The sequence below is a fragment of the Nanorana parkeri genome, unplaced genomic scaffold, assembly GCF_000935625.1.
Source record: "Nanorana parkeri isolate BGI_ZX_2015 unplaced genomic scaffold, ASM93562v1 scaffold60, whole genome shotgun sequence".
Taxonomy (NCBI): Eukaryota; Metazoa; Chordata; class Amphibia; order Anura; family Dicroglossidae; genus Nanorana; species Nanorana parkeri.
In genome coordinates this window covers 590,211-617,547 of record NW_017306328.1, presented here as the reverse complement: position 1 = coordinate 617,547, position 27,337 = coordinate 590,211, and positions in this window count along the sequence as shown.

Below are 27,337 nucleotides of genomic sequence, written 5' to 3'. Positions count from 1 at the left end.
AGCTGATTGGTTGCCATAGGCAACTACTCCAGATTCTTCTTAATATGTAGTATGGCTGAAACCAAAATGCAATGACGACAAGAAATTAGTATCTGAATGCATTTCTGGCACATCAACAGACACCTTTCTGTACTATATTTTAACTACCAGGTAATTCCCTGATCTTTTACAAATCACTTTGTGCAACAGTGCTGTCTCTTGTTATGAATGGTATAACGATTTGAAGAACAGTATAAAATTAGTGCATGTCTGTGTGTATTAATGGCCGGTACAGTCTATTCTTTGCATAAAACAGTTTAAATTGCTGTGAAAACAAGTACAATTAAAAAGCATCCATACGTTGAATGATCATAAACCTCACCACTCGTACAGTTAATGATAAAATAATACAGTATGCAACAATTCAGCTGTTTTCATTACAAACTAATTTAATATATATGAAATGTTTCAGATATACACCATTTAACTTTTTCATTAAAAGAATATATATTACAAAGAAATTAACTAATAATTCCATAGTAAACTCTTCATTGAAGATGTATTGTTTACAAGTTGAATTAAAATTATCCAAACAGAAAACAAAAATGAATACGGGTTTCAAGGCATTAAATTACTTCTAAGAATTTCATTCTTTCTGTAGGAAAAAAATATTTAAAAGGTGTTTATTCTATATTTAAGAATGGTGGATGGAGCCGCCTAATTGTTACATGGAGTACCATATAGCCCCACTGCTTCTTTAAGAAGCCACTTTAAACAAATCAGTCATGTTACATAGCTGTGAACAGTCATCCTACTTGTCAGCAATTAGTCCTTACACAGGGTTTCTTCAATATGCCATTACAGTGGCCTTGCTTCAGCAAAGCCCCGTATTCTGGATTAGGCAATTGAGGGCGACTATATATAACACTGTTTTGACTTAGCTACTTTAGAAATATTGCCTTCTGTTTCTGTCCTATTCTTTATTACCCAGGAGCATTAGATAACAGCTCACTCCTCAAAGTCTACCTGGCTAAAGCCTCAAGCTGCCATTTCATGCTTCCTTTAAAATGAGACTTCTTGTAAAAACAACAGTAGAAATCCTTTATGTAAACCTGCACTTTCCCCAATAAGGGGTTTCAACTGACAGACAGGGCAGTAGAGCATAGCAAGGTAAATATGAACAATGGAGTGAATGGGCTATTACGAGAACCTGTTACCCTAATTGATTGACTTTAAAGTATTTAGCCTCAAACCACATTTTTAGTGTTTATTTTTGCCTAGGCCGACCAAAATCCACTTACTCTACAGATCCTGCAAAGCCTCTTGGCTGTGTCTTTCTATAGAGAGAGACAAGAAAATTGAATCAGAACATTAAATAGAACAACAGTTACCTGAGACTCATCATAAAAAAGGAGAAACTCTTTGTTATAACCTTTTTGGAAAATCTTCTCAGAAATTACTTGTAACATACAAACTATGTCATTCGCCCTACAAGGTACTTTGTTACATGCAACAAAATTAGCAAAATGTATAGTCAAAGCAAAGAGGAATAAGATGCCCACGACAACAGGATAACGGCAATTAGGGGTCTTTTTATGAATTAAAGCTGGTCAAACACTGTTTTAATTTTGTAGTTCAACTCACAGGCTGAACTAAATAATAGAACAGATTCCTCCATCAATGCTTACAAGCATTGATCAGGGAATCCCCTGCATTGTCCTAACAGGCAGTCAGACGAAATTGGCATTATGTATGGCCAGCTAATGTCTCAGTTGATTGAATTTACAAATATATGTGGATGCCACACACCACTATCCAGAAGCCTCTTCAAGTCCACTCCTACTTTAATCTATAATGGTAACAACAATAGAACATACATAGTAACAACAAAAATGAAAGCGAACTTGCCTAGAGATTACCTTCTTTAAGTTTATGTAAAGGAATGTTTGAATAGGATATGGAAGGTTAAGACCTTTTGTCAAGTTTATATTCCTTTCTGGGTCCCTGTGACCTGGACAGACTAGATAATAAGAAATCCTCTCAATGTGGAAACAGACAGACACACACATTTTCTAGGAGACTGAGGAAAACTCAAAACTTTTGTTAAGATTTTAGTGCTGTTGGTGACCCTATTAGGAAGTTTGCCCTCACTTCCTGTCCAAATGACAGGTGTCAGAAGAGCAAGGAAGAGGAGATCTCTGCTATGGGAACACAGAGAGCATTTAACTGGCAGAAAAATCTCCTCCATGGGGACACAGCATTGAAAACATTACTTGAGGTTCTAACCTTTTCCTGCTCTGTCTAAAACTTAAACTACATTAAATGGATTTTCTATATCTACCTAGAGTTTAGCATTTTTGTAAAACAAAGTATAAAAATAAAAATACATAAGCAGCACTGCTCCTGTGAGATTACAAGATTTGCTTAGTGTAAATCTATTACCATTAAAGGAATTCACAATGACAAAATTCCATTCTGTTATGTCTGTGAAGGTTCTCATTCATCCAGGTCATGGTATATATGATATGAGAACCTTCACAGACATATTGGGGTTGATTTACTAACCTTATAAACACACCAGGAACATGTATATACCTCTGTAGTGTGTTCCCTCCCAGCATGATCTATGGGTGGAATCTAAACACCTTTGTAGTGTGTACACACCCAGCAGGTGTGTTGTGCAAAGCCCTGCATGAATTGCAAGGTGATGTTGTGTAAATTAGCTCTATGTTGTGTTGCTTGCGTTGATGAATGCAGGAATGTAAATGCATGAGCTAACCATTTTTGTCTAAACTGTGAAGCAGCATTATATATGCATCATGTGCATGATTTTATCATATATGGCATTAGTGGAAATATGCTTTTAGAGACTTTTTGGTTGATAAATACGTTTTGCTGTGTGAAAATCACACGCACCTAGTGCGCGCGTGCGTGTGTTTAGGTTAGTAAATCACCCCCATTGTGATGCATTTTGGGGAGAAAACCCTTAAGCTTGTACACAGATATACCATTTTGTTATGGTTCAAAATTCTCACCTCACTCACGGTCCCAATTCTCATGAATGGACACTATAGCAATGTACAGGAGATTGCTTTCATAGGATATGGGATCCTCAACTTTCCCAGGATCCCGCAAGTAGCTTCAATTATGTCACCTGGCATAGGCGAGCGTGTCAGAAGCCTATAAGTAAGGTGGGTATTTTTTATTATATTTTTCCCAAAGTGTTTTTTTTTTATTTCTGTAATGCAGGGTCTTGACAGCAGGGGTTCCTAGACAGCCACAAAGGCAGACCCTGCATTTTAGTGCAAGGTCTTCTTTAATGGTATCCAACTTTCTGATAATCCTCTTTTTCCAAGAATATATAAAATAATATCTTTCATGAGTGACATAGAAATATTACATAATTTAATAAGAAATAGAAGTCTAGGACACATGCAGGTCAAGAAATGAATTGCATTTAAAAGTAGTTATCTTTGAGAATTCAAAGGATTGTTTGTCATCATCACTTGTGTGCCTCACTTGTGAAAAGATTTGGTTACAAGTCTAAGGATAAAAAAAATGAATTACATTTTTAACAGAAGCACACAGCCTGAAAGTCTAAGAATGAAGCAGGATGATTAAAATAGACGACATGGGTGCAAATTAGTTGAAGGAATAGAAGGCAGGAAATATTACATTACAGAAAGATTAATGTTTTTTTTTTAAAAATTCAAAATATGTGATATTCCATAAAAAAATGATATGTAATTGCATTTTATTGCCTGTCTAGTTACAAATTAAATGCTATAAATGTATTAAAACAAATCTCCAGGTATAAAACACTTTTTTTAAGTTGTGGATGAAGTGGAGAAGGAATACAACATCTATCAGGTTGTATTGTCTGTCAGTTTAATACATTCACATTTAACAAAAAGCCTAATTAAGCTGTTTATTGCAGACCTTTCTGGTGTGCAGCTGTACCTTTAACCATTTGAATCTCCATGTCAGTTTTAAATCGGCGTTAAGATACTGGCTATTTATCCCAGCATTGTTTTAAAACAGTGGCAGATCTCAGTGGCTCCTGCAGACCGTTGCCGGCACTAGTGCTGGAAGTGCCAGCTGTCAGAGACTGTCTGAGTATGGAGGCTGGGATAGAGCAGTTACAGCTCTGTCTAGCACCTCCATGCAGCAACAGGTCACTGCCATTATGGTATATCTGGATTTCGCAAAGTCATTTGATACGGTACCACACAAGCGCTTGCTACACAAGCTGAGAGCTATGGGCATAGATGAGGTGGTGTGTACTTGGATAGAGAACTGGCTACGGGAACGGGTCCAGAAGGTATCTGTAAATGGCACCTTTTCAGAGCGGGCTAGTGTAATGAGCGGTGTGCCTCAGGGTTCTGTGCTGGGTCCCATATTGTTCAACTTATTTATTAATGACATCGGGGAGGGTGTTAACAGCGATATTTCCGTGTTTGCGGATGACACCAAAATAGGGAGGGTAATAGACACGGACTTAGACACTATAACATTACAGGAGGACCTGGATAAAATAGGGGAGTGGGCATTAATGTGGCAGATGAGGTTTAATGTCGATAAATGCAAAGTAATGCACTTTGGAATTAAAAATAAACAAATGGGTTATACAATTATGGGGGTGCCGCTAGGGAAGTCAGAAATGGAGAAAGATTTGGGGGTCATTGTAGACCACAAACTGAAAGGTAGCTTGCAGTGCCAGGCTGCTGTAAACAAAGCTAGCAGGGTCTTGTCCTGTATTAAAAAGGGGATGTATTGCAGGGACAAGTCTATAATTTTGCCACTTTATAGATCATTGGTTCGACCTCATCTGGAGTACGCGGTCCAGTTCTGGTCACCAGTACTAAGAAAAGATGTCCTTGAGCTGGAAAAAGTCCAGCGGAGGGCAACCAAACTAATTAGGGGTATGGAGGACCAGAGCTACGAGACAAGGCTACTAAATTTAAACATGTTCACATTAGAGGTGAGGAGATTAAGGGGGGATATGATCTCCATGTACAAAATGTTCAATGGTGACAGCAACATTGGCGATAAACTATTTAAAATTAACTCAGTTACAAAAACTAGAGGCCATAACCTAAAATTGGTGGAAAAAAAATTCCAGCACAAGGGGCGAAGGGGGTTCTTCATAGTTAGAGCGGTTAAGGTCTGGAACTCACTGCCGCAGGCAGTGATTTCAGCAAAAAACGTGGAATTGTTCAAGAAACTTTTGGACGATTTTTTAAGGGACAGTAATATACAGGGGTACAGGTACTCCTAAAATCGAGATCCTATAGGTTGGACTTGATGGACTAATGTCTTTATTCAACCTCAAATACTATGTAACTATGTATATTGCAGCCAGCAATAAATCTCTATTAGAAGTGATCTCTTGCTGCCCAGCTGCATGGAAGGCCTAGATCCGATCTCCCCTGACCAGATTCAACTCCTACATGAAAAAAAGTAAAAGAAAATGTAAAAATAAATGATAGAAATATCAAAAATATAAACTTCTGAAAGGATAAGCAAAATGCACAGCAGGCTTCCCTGCTACGCTAATAGCACAAACTGTCAGAAGCTGGATACAGCATGCGCGCTGTATCCAGCTTCTAACAGGTTATGCAAAATGTCCTAAACAGGAATGGGTGGGGCAAACTTTTATTGGTGGGTTCCTGAGTTTAGTCTTGCCTAGGTTTCAACAATTAAGTTGGATGATCTGGATGATCTACATTCACTGTGCAGGTAACAAATATTCATATAAGCAAATGCAATTTTTAGCGATTGGAAATCAATGAAAAATCGACCATTTTTCTAATTTGTGCACTTGTCAACCTGACTTATGCAATGTAGCATTGGTGACTAAAGCTCTACTAAAATAAAATGCATATGTTCACTTTGAGTTTTACCAATCTGCTACATTACATAAAAGTCATAATACTGTGATATTATTTTAATGAGTGGACTTTGTTGATGATATTTTGGTGTAAATATGGGAATGTGCAAATTACATAAACCATGCAGGAAAATTACATACAATTAAATGTTTTTTTTCTTCTTACAATTTATCCCCCCTCCCCAATATAAAAATGTATAAACATATATGTATCTATATTTGCAACAAAATTAAAGTCCTATCTGTCCCGAAACAAAACATATATATTATTTGAGGGTAGATTAAAACACCTAAAAGATATAATGCAGAGCCAAGACATCGCCAAAATTAAAAAAATGCTCTGAGAAATTTAAGGAAAAAAAGCCCTGGGGGCTCAGGTGGTTAAGGAGAATAGCAGTACTGCCTAACTGCGTGCTTACAACATATAATTTGCTACTTTATATAAACACCCCAGGATGGGAGATTAGGTAGTTAAAAGTTAGGGACCACACTTTGCAGAAGTATCCTGATGTGGCAGTGTGGCATCACATGTGAATGCAAATGTATACAACAAAAACCTCTGGTTTTAGTCTATTGGTGAATAAAGACAACAAAAAGGGTAATATGTAACAAAGAAAAAGAAGGGAGAGAGTGCACAGCCACCTAGTGCATTATTGTGGGTGAACCAATGTATAAATGTATAAGGGAGAGAGTGCACAACCACCTAGTGCATTATTGTGGGTGAACGGGCAGCACAGTGGTGTAGTGGTTAGCGCTTCTGCCCTGCAGCACAGGGGGTCCCTTCGTTCAAATACCAGCCAGGTCACTATCTGCAAGGAGTTTGCAAGTTCTCCCTGTGCTTGTGTGGGTTTCCTCCAGGTACTCCCGTTTCCTCCCACACTCCAAAGACATGCTGGAAGGTTAATTGGCTCCTGTCTAGGGTAGGCAGGATATAATCTGAAATGGATACTCTAGCTTGAGTCAGATGGGATTTTATCAGTGGACTGTAAAAATTTCATGAAAATTACATGTCTAAAAAGAAGATAAAAGAGAGCACAGACCAGCCATACATACAATTTTACGCTTGGGTTCTGTAAATGTTTCATTTTTCTATGACCCCAAAGGCTTATTAGACATTGTTTTTGGGTTTCAAAAACAATTCTGATCTCAAGTTAACCCAGGGGGGGGTGAATCTCATCCACAGAAGCTGAAGGACTGCAAAATTAAATGAGTAGCTTAATCTTTATTTGCTCTGTTATAATATCACAATGGGCCTCATTTATCAAAATGTCTGAGAGACATATCAACAATGCCTTCTCAGGCAAAAATTTTCCCAGACTCCTTTACTAGTGCGACTTTTGATCTTTTTGGTGGTAACAGGGCAATAAAAGCTATTTTTTTTAAGACACTGACAGAGGGAAGCCTAATGAAATCAAAGTATATAAAATAAGAATGTAATGTTTATATGACATACTTGTCAACTGTCCCGGATTTGATGGGACAGTCCCGCTTATTAATTAGTAGTCTGGTGTTGGCTGTGTGCCAGATTGTGTTCCAGGATCACAGTGAGGCTCAGCAAGAGGCTGGTGGTGTCATGGGCAACCACCCCATGAGGGGATACCTTTCCAAGGCTAACGCTTCTGGTATCTGTGTTTGCAGCCCATCCTGACCTTTGGCTTGCCTCCGGTTATTCATGTCTGCCACTTGTCCTGCCCTCTGACTTGTCTCCTGTTGACTGTTTACTTCTGCTAGCTGAGTAGGGTGAACCTGGGGGTCACAACCTGGGGTCAGCATGAAATTAAATCCCCCTCCACCATTGGTAGCTCTGGTGAATATTGATTGGCCCTTAGACCACAGGCCCTGGCGGATCCTACACAACCTACTTGTGGCATTCTGAATTGTCCTCAGACTTCCAGTTATTTTCTCTGCCAATCCTGACTCCCAATTGGCCTACACTACTCATTCCTCTCTAACCACCCAAGGTGCCCCACCACTGTACCCAGGGCCCACATCCTTAAGTTCATTCCGGGCATTAATTATTTCAACAGTTGCTTTGTAGTTCCTGACTAATTTAATTATTTTTTAAGGTAGGCTCAAAGTGTTCACTCTCTGTCTATATTCTGTGCATTTAAATTTTAGTTTTAATTGTATACCTAGCCAAAAATTGGAAATTTCCTCTCACTTTCTGTTCTGCTGACAAAGTTTTCATCAATAATCCAATAGGGGTTCTGATCTTCACCTACTCTACTAAAATAAAGCATTTTTATATCTATTTATGTTGCTGTTGGAGATGTCTTCTCACTTTCTTGTAAACTGTTGTCATCAGGACAGGAAGTGAGGGGAACTCCCTCAAAAGAGGCCCTGAACAGCACTAAAAACCTAAGTGAGATTCTTATTCTTACCCACTCTAAGAAAGAAAAAAAGGTTTGGCTGGACATACACTTCAAAATAATGATGCTGAGGTTCATGTGCATCTGAGAGACTTTCTCTTGTGGCACAATAATTAAAGCATATTCTGTGATTACAAGCATTGTGGCATATGCCATGTATACAGTGAGTAGGCTCAGTTTCTTTTTAACTATGTTACTTTATGTCCCCAGGCCCCCACTGTGAGCACTATTTGGCATGACACAGCATCATTTTCCAACACAGAGTGCCCAGGTGTGCCCCAGTCTTGCACTGTCCCTAATAAATCCTCAAAGAGATAAATACTTTTACTGTATTTCTGCTATACTACCTACATCTTTCCCCTTCTGCACAAATTTGTCACAAAAAAAGCAGAAGAGGATCGGAGCAAGACTGGACGTGGCTGAGGAACCAGGAGAATAAAAGCAGAAAGGTCAGCATCAGATGATCTTTTCTTAAATATTTTATGCCAAATGTGTTTGCAGGGTAATCACTGTATTTTCTGCAAAAGGTGTTGAGTTGCTGCACTTTAAATGGACTGTGCAGGCTGAAATTGTAGCTAGCTAAACAAATACATAAATAATTTTACTAAAGAACAATACCTTCTTGGCTGTATTTCTGTTCTTTTTATGATAAATCTTCCTGTATATGCAGCATCCTAAAATTAAATTGTACCGTTGGTTAACAAAATGCCTCACTCCTAATTCAAGTACATTCTCTGTCTACAATGGCTTGCTGGACACATCAAAAAAGGTGTCCCTAGATTTATTTATTTTTTATTATACCCATCTGGTTACCATACTGATCTGTGGGACACCTTAGGGATAAATGACTGGGTGACGGGCACGACCCTATTCACTTGGTTAATGTGGGCCCTCCATCTCCCAATCTGACTTCTCCTAATCTGGCATTTGCATGCATTGCATTAAAATTTATTTAAATAATTATAATAAATACATAACTATATTATTTTTTTTATCTGCCTAGAATTCATTATTTTAACAATCGTAATAAAAATAACATTTGACTTTTCACTCTTCCACTTACTTTTAAACAGAAAATTAAGATGACCTGCTTCACCTAATCCCTTACTGTACCATCTTTGTAATCAGAAAAACACTAGTGCCATTCTACCTGTTGGTCTTGTCATCTTGATGGCTCTTACGTCCGTGAACTTTACATTTCCTCCATCTCACATCAGCTTTCAGTCAATCACTCTGTGGTATATACAGTTTGCATTGCAGGTGACTCTGGATTTAATTAATCTGAACTCATCAGCTTGTCCTTAGACTCCAGGACATTTATAATGACCGAGTATGTGGTGTGTGATTCTACATCTGTATGGAATGTTTACTCTCAAATAGCCTGTGGTTTATGTATATGTGATTCATTTGTATTGCCGTATTGAGAGGATTGCCGCAAAAATCAGATAAGAATGAAATGTAGACCCTTGGTGCTTTCTAGAAGAGGGGCTTCAGGCTAAATTATAAAGTATACCGGATATATTGTAAAAGATAAGAAAATTGCCAAAGTCATTATGTTTTTGAAGATAAATCCCTCTATCTTACATGTCTTGAGGAAATTTAAATCACTTGTGCATTGACCACGCAGCAAAAAGAGTCCGCAGCTGTATCCAACACTCGCAGAGCAATATTAGAGGCAAAAATGGAAACATAAACAGACTTAGAAGTAATAAGATTAAAACTCGAACTCAGTCCTTATCGTAGTGTTTGTTATTAGAGTAGGTCATTTTTGGTAAATCACATCTTTTAAGCTGGTAACCCGTGATGTGAGTCACCTTGTTTTTAACTATCCCTTACGTGTTCGCGTGTGTTTTTAACACGTGTTGCATCACACATTAACATGCATTGCGTTAAAGTCCATTCATTTGAACAGACTGCCTAACACACCAAACTGGACCAAAAATTGTTTCTGCAGCATATCCAGCAGTTCAATGCAAAACTGCAATGCACATGTGCAGGGGAGGTGCGGAGCTTTTTATTTACTTCCTGTCCGGTAGATCCAACAGGAAGTGAGAGAAGATCTCTCTAAAGTAGAATAAGAAGCTCTTCTTAGACAGTTGTCAGTCACAAGAACAGGTGTCAACAAGGGAAGGTTTCCCCTCTATTCCTATACTGGTGACAATTTAAAATTCTGGATGTTCCATTACCTTTCAGTTCCAGTAACAAAGGTCACCAGGACAAATAGAGAGGGTGAATCTTCCCAAAAGAGAAACAGACAGCAATACAATCCTAAGGGATACATCCAAAAAGCACTGAGACTTCAATGTTTATTCATACAGAACATTAAAGGTGGAAAACTCACTGGCTTTGGTTTGGCAGCTCACATAGAAACAGGGCTACCCCCCAAGGAGTACCTGGGAACATCACTCAAATCATGAACTAAAAAGGAGTGTCAGGCCAAATTCATAGAAAACTGCATAGTTATCTGCAGGAAACCAGCAAACCTGGAGCAGCTGTTTTACTGGCAGACCTCTGCCACTGCATGTTCCTTTCAAGTAGTAAGCATAAGATGTATCTGACATCTGGTTCACTAGTCCATTTAACCCCTTCATGACTGAGGCCTTTTTTTCATTTTTTTGTACCCATGTTATATTCCACATTTTAGGCCTGAAAATTACTTAAAACCCCCCAACATTATATATTTTCTGAATGCCAAGACCCTAAAGAATAAAATGGTGGTAGTTGCAAATTTTTATGTTGCGCAATATTAGCGCAACTCCTTATTAAACCCCAATATTTAGTGAAAAATTTAATTAAATGCCCCAAAACACAACAAAATACCAATTTTTTTAATGAAATGAAAAAAAAAGATGAGGTTACAACGAGTAAAACGATACCCAACATGCCCAGTTTACAGATCGCGTGCGACCGTGAAACGGCGAAAAACTGCAGTACCCCAAAAAGTCAATAAAAGACACTTTAAAAGCCCCCACAGGTCATCAATTTAGAGATACCCCAAAATACTGGCCCTAGGATTATTGCTCTCACTCCGGCGTGCGCGGCGATACCCAACATGTGTAGCGCGTTCGTCGTTTTCATGCGTAGGCGCACCCGACGCGTGTTTACGTGGCGACGCGCGTGCTCGCGGGGGCGGGGTACTTTTAAACATTTTTTTTATTATTATTAGATTTATTTTATTTCATTTTAATTTTAAAAACTGTTTTTTTTTTTTTTTTTACTTTACTTTGACTGCTATCACATGGGGGGGCTTGCAAGCCCCCCCATGTAATAGCAGATGGTGGTGACAGGTCCTCTTTAAGGTGATGCTGGGGGTCCAAAAGACCCTCAGTGTCACCTTTACACTGGAAATAAGCTATTGAAGTGCAGATCGCACTTCAATAGCTTATAGCTGGGCTGCAGGAGCCCAGAACTGACAGCCCAGGGACCGGAAGTGATGCAATCTGCATCGCTCCCGGTCCCATAGAACGGGGAGGGGATCGATGAACGGAAGTTCGTCGACCTCCTCCCCAGCTCCCCGCGGACACAAAGATCGCCGGTCCCGGGCCCGTAGGAGGGGCAACGGAGCCGGGAAGCACGGCGGGGGTGTCCGGGGGGGGGGGCGGCCCCTTCTTCGGGACGCAGAAGCGATCTGGCGACAGGTAAGTCGCCAGGATCGCTTCTGTTGTAAAGCCGACAGTCGGCTCTACAAGTTTAAACAGAGTCCCGGCGGCAAAAGTCACCGGGAGTCTGTTTAAACAGCCCCGATGCTGGCGACGTACACTGTACATCGTCAATCACGAAGGGGTTAAACATCTGCAAATATTATTGAGCACTGAAGAGTTTTGTCTCCAAAATGAGTTGGCTGTTGTTTTATGAATCATTAAAATTGTTTTGGACTCCTTTGGTCTGGTGCTTCTTTTTTGGTTCATGTTTTCAGCAATACAATTCTGACAGAGACTCTAAACCTTCAACACTTTCTCCAAAACAGTAAAAAATGTTTTGGCATTAAATACACTTCATATGCTTTGAAGCACGGGTAAAAACATTGTTTTAAGAGGAGGAATAGCTAACAATCATCTCACCACAACAAACCGAAATGCTTTGCTTGCTATGTATTACTTTAAACACCCTAATTTCTCCTTGTACTTATTTTATAAATACAACTGCAGACTAAATGTAGTCTGTGGGACTTTTTGTTACTTACAAGGGTTGGAGGATCCACCGAAGTTCTCATACATTCACGTGGCCTAGGAAACCCTTTAAAGCTGAAGTTTAATCTGCTTATATTTTCTGCTCCCTGGATCCTTCCTCCCCTCTTCATCAATACTCAAATAAAAATTTTAAATAACCCTTTTAGATCATGTCTGGTGGGAGGAACCTGCAGGCTGCTGTACATGATCATAATTTAAAATCATGAGAGTGCCTTGCCTCAGTACTCCTCTCAAGAGCCCACGGTCCTGATGCAAGCAGTGTGCTCGTTCTTTGAAGGAGAAATGCAAATATGAAAATGCCTTGAGGGGTGGATGTAATTCTGGAGGACTGCATGTAGACTGCCTAGGTAATGCCCACATGTGATGCTGACCCTGCATGACTGAAATGATTGGAATCCGATGAATAAAAGGGATGCCGCAGAGACAGAAAACTGTAGAGGAAAGGTCTAGATAATGCTGGATGTCATCCAGGTGGGCTGTATCTGAATTGCTGCAGATTCTAAAACACACTTTAAAAAAACTGAAGGTAAGGCTGGAGTTTAGCTTCGATGTTCTGGGGATAGTCTGGTCAACATTTTATATTTGCTAGTATCTTTTTCAGACTGCTGCTAGTGTCACTGTTTGGATACTGATTTCATTTAATATACTGACTTTCATGTATTAGTGCCTATTGACTGCTTCCGATGCACATTTATTCCAATGCAGTGCACTAATTCTTTATATTGGTAAACTTATTCAAATATTATGCTGAGAAGGATAAAACCAGGGCAAACAGCAGCATTAGATGTATCTGTGTGATTAGTGTAAGCACTAAGCTTCTTCAGTGTAGCTGCCTGTAAACATGGTCCACCAGCCAGAAGAATTTTGTAGTGGTGTGCCTGATATTAAAATTATATTATACTTTCATTATAAAATGAATAATTAAAGCTGCCCAGAAAATGAGTAGCTTCATGCAGAGATTTAAAGTGAACCTGTATCCAAATTCTAAGCAGGCATTGTAAAAACTAGGCAGACAGCACGCTTTGCAAAAATTTGATTCAAGTATCCTAAAATAGTTATTTTCTTATAATGAAAGAAGTGTGATGAACTTGACTCACTCCTTGGTATTAATCAGTTGGTCTGAAGACGTTGGGCCCTCATATTAGCACTCTTCAAACATCATACAGCATCATCCGGTCTCATATTTGCATGCAGAGAGATTGTGCCTGAGGCCTGGTTCACACCTAGGCTATTTATCGGATAGCTGAATCCGCAAAACACAGATTCGCATTAAATTCAATGGAGGCTGTTCACACCATTGCGTTGTTTTAAGCAGGTGAAATCGCCTGTCACACAAAAAGGTGCCGGAGATATTTTTGGACGGTTATCGTGCAGTTTTGGTCCCATAGACATCTGTATGCATTCAAAACCCCACGGTTTCTGCAACCTTTTCAAAAACAGCTCAATCGCCTAGGTGTGAACCAGGCCTAAAGAGCTTACTAACTTCAGTTCCCCAGACCACATGACAAAGCTAAGCAGCAGGCCACATGCCCTTCAACACTGAGGAGGAAGGATACAAAACAAAAGGACGGGCACTGGGCTCTCAGGCTTCTTTCCGTGCACAGGAGAGGGTAGTAACATGGTTGGGTGGATTTGTGTAACCTACCTACACCACCATAAGGGCATGTAGATTGAGGAACCCCGGTGGACTAGTAAAGGTGCCCTTCATATACTATCACCAGTGCATAGATATGTTTACGTATGAAACAACAAGAGGTGGTGTGTGCGTGCAGCTAGGCATGCAGGTCACCTAAGAGAACAGCTCTATTTCTCCCTTGCCAAAAGCTATTGAAAGACAGCAGATCAGAGAGGTCCCCAGAGGGAAAACAATCACCCAGAAGCCAATTTATGACATGTAAGGGCACAAAAAAGGGAAAGCAGAGGCTCTCTACTGACACCACTACAGCACCTTTTCCCTGTAGAAGCTGTAACAGAGATAACGCTGCTCTAGATGAAGCTGCACTAGACAGAAATTCAATATATAAAGGTGAGATATCTTCTTCTCCTATTCCCAATGATGAGGATTCTGTATCTCATAATTCTCCTAGCTTCACACTGGAAAGCAAAGCTGATTCTCAAGATCCCAAATATTCTAGGGACTCCATTACATTGGAAACATTCTACTTCTTATCATACCAGAGATTGGAAAAAACAACTAAACATATCCCCCTACTGCAATATAAAAAAAATTAGGGCTAGATGCATGCATGGATATTATAGAATCTTAGAGTTGAACCAATTCCACAAAAACCCTTACAGCACCACACCCGGATGTGGTCAGACCACATTTTTAGTGTGTCAAAGAACAAATAATGAAAGTGGCTATAGCTAGCCCTACATGATTTTTACATAATGGGACACTCAGTACAAATATTTCTGGATAACTCTCTCACTACAATCTGAAAAAGGAGGTAATTTAAAATGACACTAAACTCAGGAGTTAAGTCTTAAAAATGCATTAAAGTACCTTAACTATTAACAAGCGGGTGCAGAGGTAGGTAGAAAAGGAAGCGAGATGCAGGGGATGCAGAGGTGAACAATGTAGTAAGAGGGATGCGGGGGTGTATAGATGAGCAGTGTAGGAGAAGGGATGCAGGGGGTGCAGAGATGAGCAGTGTAGGAGAAGGGATGCAGGAGGTGCAGATGTGATCAGTGTAGAAAGAGGGATACAGGGGGGAGAGGTGAAAAGTGTAGAAAAGTGATGCAGCGGGTGCAGATGTGCAGTGTTAGAAGAGGGATACAGGGGATGCAGAGGTGGGTAGTGTAGGAAGAGGGATGCAGGGGGTGCAGAGATGAGCAGTGTAGGAGAAGTGATGCAGAGGGTGCAGCGGTAAACAGTGTAGGAAGAGGGATGCAGGGGGTGCAGAGGTGGGCAGTGTAGGAAGAGGGATGCAGAGGGTGCAGAGATGAGCAGTGTAGGAGAAGTGATGCAGAGGTTGCAGAGGTAAACAGTGTAGGAAGAGGGATGCAGGAGTGCAGAGGTAAACAGTGTAGGAAGAGGTATGCAGTAGGTGCCGGAATGTATATGTGGGTGGGGCTTGTATGTGGGGGGAGCACAAGGGGGCCCCATACTCATATTTCCCGGGTGTCCCACGTGTTTTCAGTCCATCTACTTTTGTTCCCCATGGTGTGTTGCAAAGTAACTACTGCTCCAAGCTCAGTCCCGTGATGGACTACAATCTCACGTTTAGTTTACTAATGTGTATTGAGATTGTAGTCCTTCAAGGGAGTGAGTTTGTAGCTGTGGCTACTTTATAACACTCACAGGGACTATGGGGAATATAAGTAGCCACCATCCAGAAGGAAGGACAGTGTCAGCATGAATTCAGAGATGATCTGAGGATCTACAGCCAAGTCATGCACAATCAGGGTACATTTTTGTTAATAGTTAAGGTACTTTAATATATTTTTAAGATTTAACTCCTGATTTTAGTGTCACTTTAAACCCCAGATAAATTGATGGATTTAATACGGATAATTTTGACATATAATAACTAAGTATGTTCCTTTGCTAACTTTCCAAAGGTAGAACAACTCGTACTCCACTTGGCATTTATTACTACTGATTCACCACTTACAGCACAAGTTACAAGAAAATTGACAACTCCTCTGCTTGAACATCTTCCACCTCTCTCTCCAACCTGGCAAAAATATGGACATTAACAACTACAGTATGTCAACTCTCTACTTAAATATATACTTTAATCATCAACTTTACTGTCATATAACTGCTCTACTTAGGTCATCCTTTTTGATTTATCATATAATAATTTTCATGATTGGTCATGGCAGGCCAGATAGGGTAGTGCAACCCTCTTGAATTTGTTCTTTATTATATTGGAAAGGATGACTTCAATTTCTGTGTCATACTTTATATAGACACTTTTTTTTTAATATAAGAAAGTATTTATCCCGGTTTATACTTCTTTATTTGATTTAATGTTTTGTCATGTTTCCCTTAGTTGGCATTTTGTAGGGTGGACTTTCATTCTCCTCCCTTCCTTTCTTCTTTCATCCCACTATACTCTTAGGTCCTGGAATCTTACAAATTCTCTCCTGTTTATTGAACCTCATTCACGAGAACATTACATTAAGATAAGCGTGATAGATTTATGCCTTAAACATGTAACAAATGCTAACAAATGATTAAACCTTATCACATAACGTACAAGGCATCAACGCCCAAATTAAAAGGAAACAAGCTTTCCAACATTATTCTTCAATGAATATAGATAACTGGGCAGCACACAAAAATACAATCAGGTTTTTTTATATACAGATTGCTTCACGTCTTCTAAGATAAACTGATTTTTGTTTAATTACCAGAAAACAATAATTAACTGGATTACTCGAAGAATACAAAAGCAAATCAGACAGAGACCTATTCTTAGTCTGATTGCCTGTACTCATTATTGGCTAAAAAAAAAACACCTTTTCATGAAAACGTCCTTTTAACTAAAACCCATGTTTAGTTCTAAACAAATTTCAATTATATTACACTAAATTATATGAGAACCCTCCCTCTATAAATTATACTAAACAAACACATTTCTTAGAATATCTTGCTATTCCAATTAAAAAAACACATAAAGACGATATGGATAAGGATATTACTCAGGCTGTCCAAATGATAATAAAACGATAATCTAAATTAGCAAGAGCCCGAGATCCTGATCAGCATTGTTCTAAAAAAGTTTTGCAGAACAGCTGGATCCACACCTATTTCTTTCTGTTCATTCTCCAAGAAAAGTAGCTACCTTAAACTCACCACTTTTATTAGAATGATACCTAAATCTAGTAATCATACCTGTGAGTTTCTATCTATAGTCCCATATCCCTGCTTAATAATGACCTAACAAAAACTCACTAAAAGTTATGCTAAAAGAAAATCGTCATTCCAAAATCCCAGGTGGGATTTATACCTGGTCGCCAAAACCCAGAGCAGATTGGATGGGCAATTGATATTATTCCTATTATGCAATCTAACTGGGATGGTACAAAAAATGAAATAGTGTGTTACTTAGGATCTGTGGATGCAATATCTATGTCAATAAATATTGTGAGGGGAATTTATCAAAACTGGAGCAGACAAAATCTGGAGCAGTTGCCCATCATAACCAGTCAGCTTATCTCTTCAGTTTGTTCAGTTAAGATTTGAAAAGGAAAGAGAGAAGCTGATTGGTTGCCATGCACAGCTGCTCCAGATTTTGTTTGCTCCAGTTTTGATAAATTCCTCTCTGTATGTTTTCCTACTTCTGGGACCCTTCCCCTACCCCACTCTTTTTTCTTAATTTGTTTCCATCAACCTTATAATATTCTTGTAATAGTTATCATTGTTACTTTTTATTATAATTATTAATGTTACTCTTAGTTTTTCAACATCGGAATTGTAACATTGAAACCATATATACTGTAGCCTTTTCTTTATTTAAAACTTTCAATAAACACATTGGGGTAGATTTACTAAAGGCAAATAAGCTATTCACTTTGCAAGGGAACTTTCTCTTAGCTTAGTGAATGTAGTGAGAAGTTACTTTGCAAAGAATACCCAATCACATGCAAGGAAAATTAAAAAACACAGTATTTTTGCTTACACATGATTGGATGAAAGAAGTCAGCGGAGCTTCACCTCATTTGTTAAGTTGAAGGAACATTCCCCTGCAAAGTGAAAATTCCCTTGCAAACAACCCCAATAAAACAGAAAAAAAAAACACAACATTAAAACACACATCCATGGTTTAATATTCATGTTTACTCCACAGTTAGTTCAGCAAAGGCCATGATGAGCCAGGTATCTTTCTTCAGCTGAACCTGAACACCGGTTGCCTCCTTTGACAATCCTCAGATATTACTGAGCAGCAGGGCAATCATTTTAAATATGTAAGAAGCTCAACATTCCCTGTGACATTACAGGGAACATTATTGAATACTTTGTATATTAGTTATTTCCCTTAATATGGTGTTGGAATTAAAATGGCGGTGGAACTCTAAGGCCCCTTTCACATTAGCCTGTCAGTTTTTCAGCCGGACCAAAATCTATGGAAATCTATAGACAGCCACGTTTAAAAAGACGAGCATCCGTTTGCACCCAGTTAGCTCGGGCGCCGTCTCAGTCCGGTAAAACAGATGGATTGTTGATCTGTTTCGAAGGACCGGATAGTGCCGGACCGTAGGTAATCTCATGTAATTGGACACATATCCGTTTACATCAGATTCCCCATAGACTTGCATGGGGGCTGGCACTTTCAGTTTTCTCCTTCATTGCAAGATGGAATGAAAAACTGTACGGATGTGGATGACACAGCGGTGATATCCTAACCATGCCGCTCTGGTCAGGAGAGGATCTGTTGATGGGTCCTCTCCTGATTGGCCAGTGTGAAAAGGGTCTAAAGTATTTTTGTCCCATGCCAGTACCCCCTCAGGGCACTGGGAGTGACACAGAGTGAATCAGCAATTTGCACTGGTGCATTGGGTAGGATACCCTTTTATTTGGGATCACTCTCACACACTAAGCCATTAAAAGGCATGCAGGGTAGCATGAGCATAGAAGTGAACCACATGGGAATACAAGCCTGCATGCATTTTATATTGAGCTGCTAGCTTTGGAGTGGTTGATATCTAAAACATGCAAAAAAATCATTTTTTATTACTTTATAGCAATAATATTTTTTGCAAACATTTTGAAATAGGTACTGTCAAAATTATGACATTTTTATAAATATTATGTATTTTACAATAAGCACAAAGACCACTGACAGTGGAACTTAAAGTTAGTAAAAACATTATTAGGGCCTTTGTCAACGGGCTGTGCTCTTATCATCAGTTTGAGACACTTCTGAAATAATTACAAATTCATTGACCGCTGCAGTAAACTTCCTTCTGACCTGCATTTCACCAGCTTCAAGCTGCTTTTGCCTTCCCATAGACTTGTATGGTGACAGAGGCAGCACTGGCACAAACTAAATACTTTTATGAATTGCATTAAGCCACTTAAATCATTTAAAAAAATCAAGTTGACCTGTGTGAGAGACACACTAAATATATAATGTAAATAATATTTGTTTACTAATTAATTGTCTTTTTGAAATACCAGTTTTTGTTTGTGCTGTACATTAAGGGCCCGTTTGCACTTTGCTGTGTGCACTGTCCCTTTTTGGAGGCATTGACATACAGTATGTTGAGTTGCATCAGCCAGTTCATTTCCTTTAAGTCCCAGCAAGTCTCCATGTACCAAAGACACACGCATAGACACATGGATTATGATATGTTAAAGGGTCAGGTGCATTGTTTACTGCATGGATATTACTGTAACGCTGTTATAAATGAATATGCACATACCCCTAAGCCCCTACACAATATTTTGGTGTATGCGTGCCAATGTGCATTTGAACACACATATACAGGTGTAAAGCGCATCCTGAGAGGTTAATAAAAATATACATTTTATCACGATGCAATCTGGTCTAGATTATAACTGGTGGATTTTGTAAAAATATTCAGTTTCCTAGATTTTGGGATTTCCATACACAACAGTCTCTAGAGTTTACTCAGAATGGTGCGAAACACAAAAAACATCCAGTGAGTGGCAGATCTGCGAACAGAAATGCCTTGTTGATGAGAGAGGTCAAAGGAGAATGGCCAGACTGGTTCAAGCTGACAGAAAGGCTACAGTAACTCGCTACAGATAATCACTCTTTACAGGGGGAACTCAGGAAAACAAAAATGCTCTGGAAATGCTAGTGGCAGATTTTGCCCATAGTTCTACTTTATTTATTTTTTTAAACAAAGAAAATATTAGTCAAAGATAACACAAGTAAACACAACATGCAGTTTTTAAAGGAAGGTTTTTATTATTAAGGGAAAACAAAATCCAAACCCACATGGCCCTGTGTGAAAAAGTGTTTGCCCCCCTGTTAAAACATAACTTAACTCTGGTTTATCACACCTGAGTTGAATTTCTCTAGCCACACCCAGGCCTGATTACTGCCACACCTGTTCGCAATCAAGAAATCACTTAAATAAGACTTGACTGACAAAGTGAAGTAGACCAAAAGATCCTCAAAAGCTACACATCATGCCGTGATCCAAAGAAATCCAGGAACAAATTAGAAAGAAAGTAATTGAGATCTATCAGTCTGGAAAATGTTATAAAGCCATTTCTAAAACTTTGGGACTCCAGCAAACCACAGTGAGAGCCATTATCCACAAATGGCGAAGAGCGACGACTCATCCAAGAGGTCACAAAAGACCCCACAACAACATCCAAACAACTGCAGGCCTCACTTGCCTTAGTTCAGGTCAGTGTTCATGACTCCACCATAGGAAAGAGACTGGGCAAAAATGGCCTGCATGGCAGAGTTCCAAGACGAAAACCGCTGCTGAGCAAAAAGAACATAAAAGCTTGTCTCCGTTATGCCCGAAAACATCTTGATGATCCCCAAGACTTTTGGGAAAATACTCTGTGGACTGACGAGACAAAAGTTGAACTTTTTGGAAGGTGTGTGTCCCATTACATCTGGCGTAAGAGTAACACCGCATTTCAGAAAAAGAACTTCATACCAACAGTAAAATATGGTGGTGGTAGTGTGATGGGGCTGTTTTGCTGCTTCAGGACCTGGAAGACTTGCTGTGATAAATGGAACCATGAATTCTGCTGTCTACCAAAAAATCCTGAACATAGCTGAACGGGAAAGTGAGCTGAATTGGAGAATGTTTCCAAATCAGCTATGTTGTCCTAGATTGTTCACTTCTCCTGCCTTCTCCAAACTCTTCACCCTTTTTGTGAATAATCCTGTGAATTATCAATTTATCAGTTTCAAATAATTCACCTGGTAATTTGACTTTAAATGACCCACTTGTAAACCGCCTGTTTTTGGTCAAATTAGACATTGATTTAATGTCTATGATGCATTTGAAGAATATAACAATCAGACAAGTTAGAATCCCTTGCCCAGTGATTTTTGCCTCCCCCCTCCTATATGCCACCACTAGAGGTGTCCGCTTCATCTATTTACCTAAACATGAAAAGTTGTCTGATGTGACTATTCATTGTTAGAGGTGCACTGGCCCCTGCAGATGCCTTTTAAACAGGGCAGAATTTACCATTAGGCAAAGTAAGCTTGTGCCTATAGGCAGAAAGGGCAATAACATGGAATTATGAATTGTCACAATATAGTAGTCCAGGTTAGAACCAGTAAAATGGGAACATTTTCTGCATACTGACAGAACATTAATCTGTGTTCTTTACTTAACTAGAAGTCTGCAGCAGTGCAGGCTCCTAGTTTCATGACAACGCTGTCACTGACATTGCTGGTCTCACACTATTGTTCGGGAACCACTCTGATTGGTTTCCTGATCATGTGATCACCATCACAAAAAATCAAAATGATAACTCATGACCCAGCTGTCATAGTTCCTCACACAAAGAGAGTCACTTTGGCAGCTAAAGGCACTAGGCAGCAGATGTTATATTGAAATGCCCACAGTACAAAAAAGCAATAATAATTAAACAAAACTATCATAATAGGAAGTAAATCGCACTTATTAAAAATGTTCTTTTCACAACCTAAAATAAAAACATAAACAGGAAAGTGTACCAAATAAAAGGCTTACATGTAATTAAAATCAATGTAAAAACTTTTTAGGTAGGCAATGGGGACCATGAGTTTGACCCAAACCCAGCTTGTTTGCAGTTCGGTGAACGGGAGAACCAGTGGCGACTCTAGGAACAATATGTAGGGGGGGCACATAAGATACAACAGTCAAATGCAGCAGTGCTGCGAGAGAGACTTGTTAAAAGACTGGGACACCTTGAGTGTACGTGACAACTCGAGGATTGGTGAGCCCCTATCTGTTATGCTACAGCAAGCTATTTATGTTGGATTTCGTGTTATCTATCGTTTTGAAAGCAAATAAACTGCATTGTACTTGCACCTCCGGTCTTCAGTGGAGTGTCCTTGTTACACTACTTTTAAGCATTCAAGCCTGGGACACTGCACATGAGAAAAGGCGTGAGAAGTTTTCATTTTGTAAACTGTAGGATGGTATTAAAGAAAATTAGCCAAAAGGAGGAACTTTTATATTCCATGAAAAAAAGCCCCATAGTAAGCCCTGTCCTGCATGTCTGTCGAATAATCATTATGGTCACTGAAGTAGCAGTCACTGTATAATTGTATTAGTTGTTGCTGCAGCTGGGAAACAAACAGTTAAACTCCTGTGCTGTCCATGAGGGTCACTATCTGCTGAACTGGTGGTCTAGAAATCTGATAAGGATTTAGCTGCACAGTGCACACTCCCTACAGTACAAAGATCTTTAATTTATGGCATTGCACCCAGGATCACTCTCTCTCTCCCCCCCCCTCAGAACTCCGGTGGCACCCAGAGAAGTGCTCTGACAGTTCACAGACTATGTATTCACATGCCCTGCATCTCCACCTGGGACCAGGAGCAAGTGTTAAAAAACGATCGTCCTCTAAGAGCAGAGGGAGAACTTACTGTGAGGAGCTTCACACACTGCATGACAGGAAGGCTCACAGCTACGACCACAGTGCGGGCTCAGCAACTTCAAAGTCAGCAGCAGGGGGCGGGGCTGACAATACAGCTACATCCAGATTTCTACAGACAGCCGCTGGAGCTGCTTGTATACTAGCATCAGCACTGGAGCCACTGCACCGCTGCTTAATTTAGCGGGGGGGTACACGGGGGGGCAAAGCATAACACAGGGGGGGCAATTGCCCCCCTGTAGTGACGCCTATGGGGAGAACTGAATGGCCAGATTCGGCCAGTTCACCTGACTTCCTGATCCTCTGGCTGCTGAAGTAGTATGTCATTCATTTATTGGTGGTATCACTACTGCCGCAAAGTGATGGCTTGTTTCACATGGCACATGGTAACATATTTGGTCAATGATATCACTCAAGCTTGGAATTGTACGCAGGGGGAAGCAAACCCTCCCCCTATCTCAGCAAGGACCTCATCCCAAGTCCCCTGGCCTGGTAGATGTGGGTGTCTGCAGGAGGGGGGGACTCAACAGAATCTAATAGCCCTGTTTAAAATCAGGGGGCCTCCAGATATCCAGCCCATCCTTTCAGGAATGTTATTTATTCACAAAAAATAAGTTAAATAGTAGATAAGGGTCAGACGGGTAACCTGCAACATTAAATGGTATATTTAAGTTGTTTTGTTTTTTGCAGTGGCACATGTACCCCATTGAAAAGCCCAACTGCCCATGCGTTTAACAAAAGCTTGCAAACTTACCTTGAAAAGGGGCAGGAAAAAATTACAATATTCGGCTCCGATAAACTTCAGTGGGGTTTGGGCTCTATATTCAAGGTTCATGAATTTCTGCTGGGTTCAGAAATCATCCAGCAATATAGTAGGAAAAGTAGTTACTATCATATTAACTGGTGTATCCTGACGCTGCCAAAGGTGTTCTGGGTATCTAAATTCTAATTACCTCTGGTCATGAAAGGGACAAATGCTCTGCTCAGGGAGCACTACCTTTAGTCCTCCATAATTGTAGCACTGTGTTTGGTCTATGTCACTTTCAGAAAATGTTTGTTGCATTTGTAGTTAGTTATTGTGCCAACATCAAATGAACATCAAAGAGCATACCATTTCTTTCAGTTCAGGTAGCACTCCGCTCTTTTCCAAGGAAGCATCTTGGTCTCAGATGAAGAACTACTGAATTTTGCTCCTACATGTCTGCAATATATAAATGACAAACTGTATTTGTATCACACACAGATATATCTCAATCCTATTTTGCCTCACTTGTCTTAAATCTTGTACTATCTGAGGTTACCTCTTCTCAGGATTCTCTCCTCCTATGCCCCTGTTTGATTTCTAATTGTTTTCCTCATGTTAATAAGTAGCAGAATGTGATTTCTTTACCTTTTAAAGATTAAATAATCAGTGCTTACCAAGCACTGATGCAGGAACAATTCCCTTTATCTTATAGTTCTGACAGTTGGGTGCTCATCAATGTGACACCCTGACCAACCAGAAAGTAGCTGACTGCTCTCTAGTGGTGTCACTGACACAAAGAAAATGGCAAGGAACAAGGTGGCTGACACCTGGCTTCCTGCAGTAAATGAGCAAGCGCTGGCTTCAATGCAATTTTTTTTTCTAAAGTCTTTGTAAAGTTCACATTAAAACAGAAAACTTTAATTTTTCAACAGTGCACAGAGAATATATCCTTTACATACCATGACAGCGTGCCTTTTTCATATTGCACATTTAAAAAAATTTCTACTGAGATACAGTATGGTGTTAATTACATAGTAAGACTATGTCTGTGATATGTCTTTGTTTTCTAGACTATATCTGGTTTATATCTGTACTAACTCTTTTAAGAGACACTAAACTCAGGAGTTAAATCTTACAAATACATTCAAGTACCTTAACTATTAACAAAAATGTATTTTATTTGTGTATCACTCGGCTGTAGATCCTCAAATTATCTCTGAATTCATGCTGACACTGGCTGGCTACTTTTGTTCCCCATGGTCCCTGTGTGTGTTGTAAAGTAGCCACCGCTCCAAGCTCGCTCCTGTGATGGACTACAATCTCCGTGGAAATTAGTAAGCTAAATGTGAAATTGTAGTCCATCACGGGAGTGAGCTTGGAGTGGTGGCTACTTTACAACACACACAGGGACCATGGGGAACACAGCCACCCTCAAGAAGGAAGGAGAGTGCCAGCACCAATTCAGAGATGATTTGAGGGTCTACAGCAGAGTGAAACACAAATAAGATACATTTTTGTTAATAGTTAAGGTACTTGAATGTATTGTTAAGATTTAACTCCTGAGTTTAGTGTCACTTTAAGGTTTTTTTAAAGTTTTCATTTCATGTCCTTTAAAAAAGACTCATAATAAGAGCTATTATTGCTCACTTGTTTTGACAAGAACATGGTTCAAGGCCGTCATCCCGATCCTTTCTACATTACTTTGTGAATCACTGCCATAGATGCATGTGCATATAATGAGTGCTATCTTTGAATGCTTGTTTGAGTCAGTGACTCCCCCAAGGAGTGAAGGATAAGGAGTGACAGTCCTCAAAATTGCCCCTTTCCAGAAAAGTCTCCATATTTCTGTCCTAGCAGGTTCACTTCAAGTCAGGCAAAAGCCACAGAGGCATACAATTTTGATAATTTTTTTTCAAGTGTCTATAACTCATTTCCTGTAGCATAAATGAATCTGTCACTTTCATAATAATATTGTCCACCCCCCTTAAGGTATTTGCGGTTCCCCATGCATTGCCCTTTCACACACTGGGATGATCTTTATTTTTATCTCACTCTTATCTGGGCCTTTCATGGTATTTCATCCATGTCACTCCAGCATGACATATGACTTCAATAAGAGACTTATATATATGGCTCACAGAGACAAAAGCATTCGCTGGAGAATCAGATTATCAATATGACAACTCGTGTCCCAGGAGAGCCAAATGGGTGACATTGTGCACCTTACGGATCTTAGTCCTCACAATTTCCTTCAATTCTAATAAAAATATTGGGCCCTATATTTGTGTTTGTGAAGGAAAAGCTTCCATTAAATCACTGGGCCATGCCCTGGTTCCCAAGCAACAGCATATTTGGCAGGGATTCTTAAAGGTGAACTCCGTTAGTAGAGGTTAAAATAAACTTTTATAATAAAATTCTTCTTTCTCATCTGTCTTGTCATTCCATGTGATGTACAAGTCATAAATAAAAACATGATCTAGTTTGTTAACCACTTCCTTCTGCCTAAATGGCAATGAAAATCTTAAATTCCTTAGGGTGAGATATGCAATCTTTAATAGGACTAAGAGTTTAAAATGTAGGGAAAAGCAACAAGGTGACCTAATGTATAATATATACCTTAACAATGAATTCCTCTTATTTGGTACCTTGGTCTGTTGAATATACAATTGAATCTGTTTTATTATATCTGTTTGATAAGTTCAAAGTTCAAAAAATCAAAAATTACCTGTTGAGCTGCCAAAAATCTGGTGAGCTAATAACTTCCTGCGCACTCTGCTTGCGCTGACTATTAAGAAATGCATTGTTCTGTGAGGACTAGAAAAAACACCCCTCTATGTTATTGCGAGGAGGTAGACACACCTGAGAAGTGTGTGCTGACAGCTGGTTCACAGTAGAGCAAAGCAGAGGCGGCTCTAGAGTTTGTGAGGCCTTAGGCGAAACCTAAACATGAGGCCCCACTCAGGCCTGTGGGGTCTTACCAGGGCTCTGTGGGGTTTAACCAGGCTGGTGAGACCCCGCAGAGCCCTGGCGAGACCCCACAGAGCCCTGAACAAACTAGGGCTCTGTAGGGTTTAACCAGGGCTCTGTGCAGTTTCACCAGCCTGGTTAGACCCCTCAGTGCCCTGGTGAGACCCCAAAGAGCCGTGGTTAAACTAGGGCTCAGTGGGGTCTCACCAGGACTCTGTGGGAGTCTCACCAGTCTTGGTGAAACCCCACAGAGCCCTGGGGAGACCCTACAAATCCCTGATTTAATCAGGGCTCTGTGGGGTCTCACTAGGGCTCTGTGGGGTCTCTCTATGGCTCTGTGGGGTCTAACCAACTTGGTTAGACCCCACAGAGCCCTGGTGAAATCCCAAAGAGCCCACCAGGGAAGGGTCCCAACATGGTTCTGTGGGGTTAAATCAGGGCTTGTGAAACTCCACAGAGCCCTGGTGAGACCCCAAAGTGCCCTGGTGAGACCCCACAGAGGCCCAGTTAAACCATGGCTCTGTAGGGTCTCACCAGCACCAGTGCTCCACAGGGTCTCTCCAGGACTCTGTAGGGTCTCACCAGCACCAGGGCTCTGTAAAGCTCTCTAGGGTCTCACCAGGGCTCTTTGGGGTCTTACCAGAGCATCAGTGCTC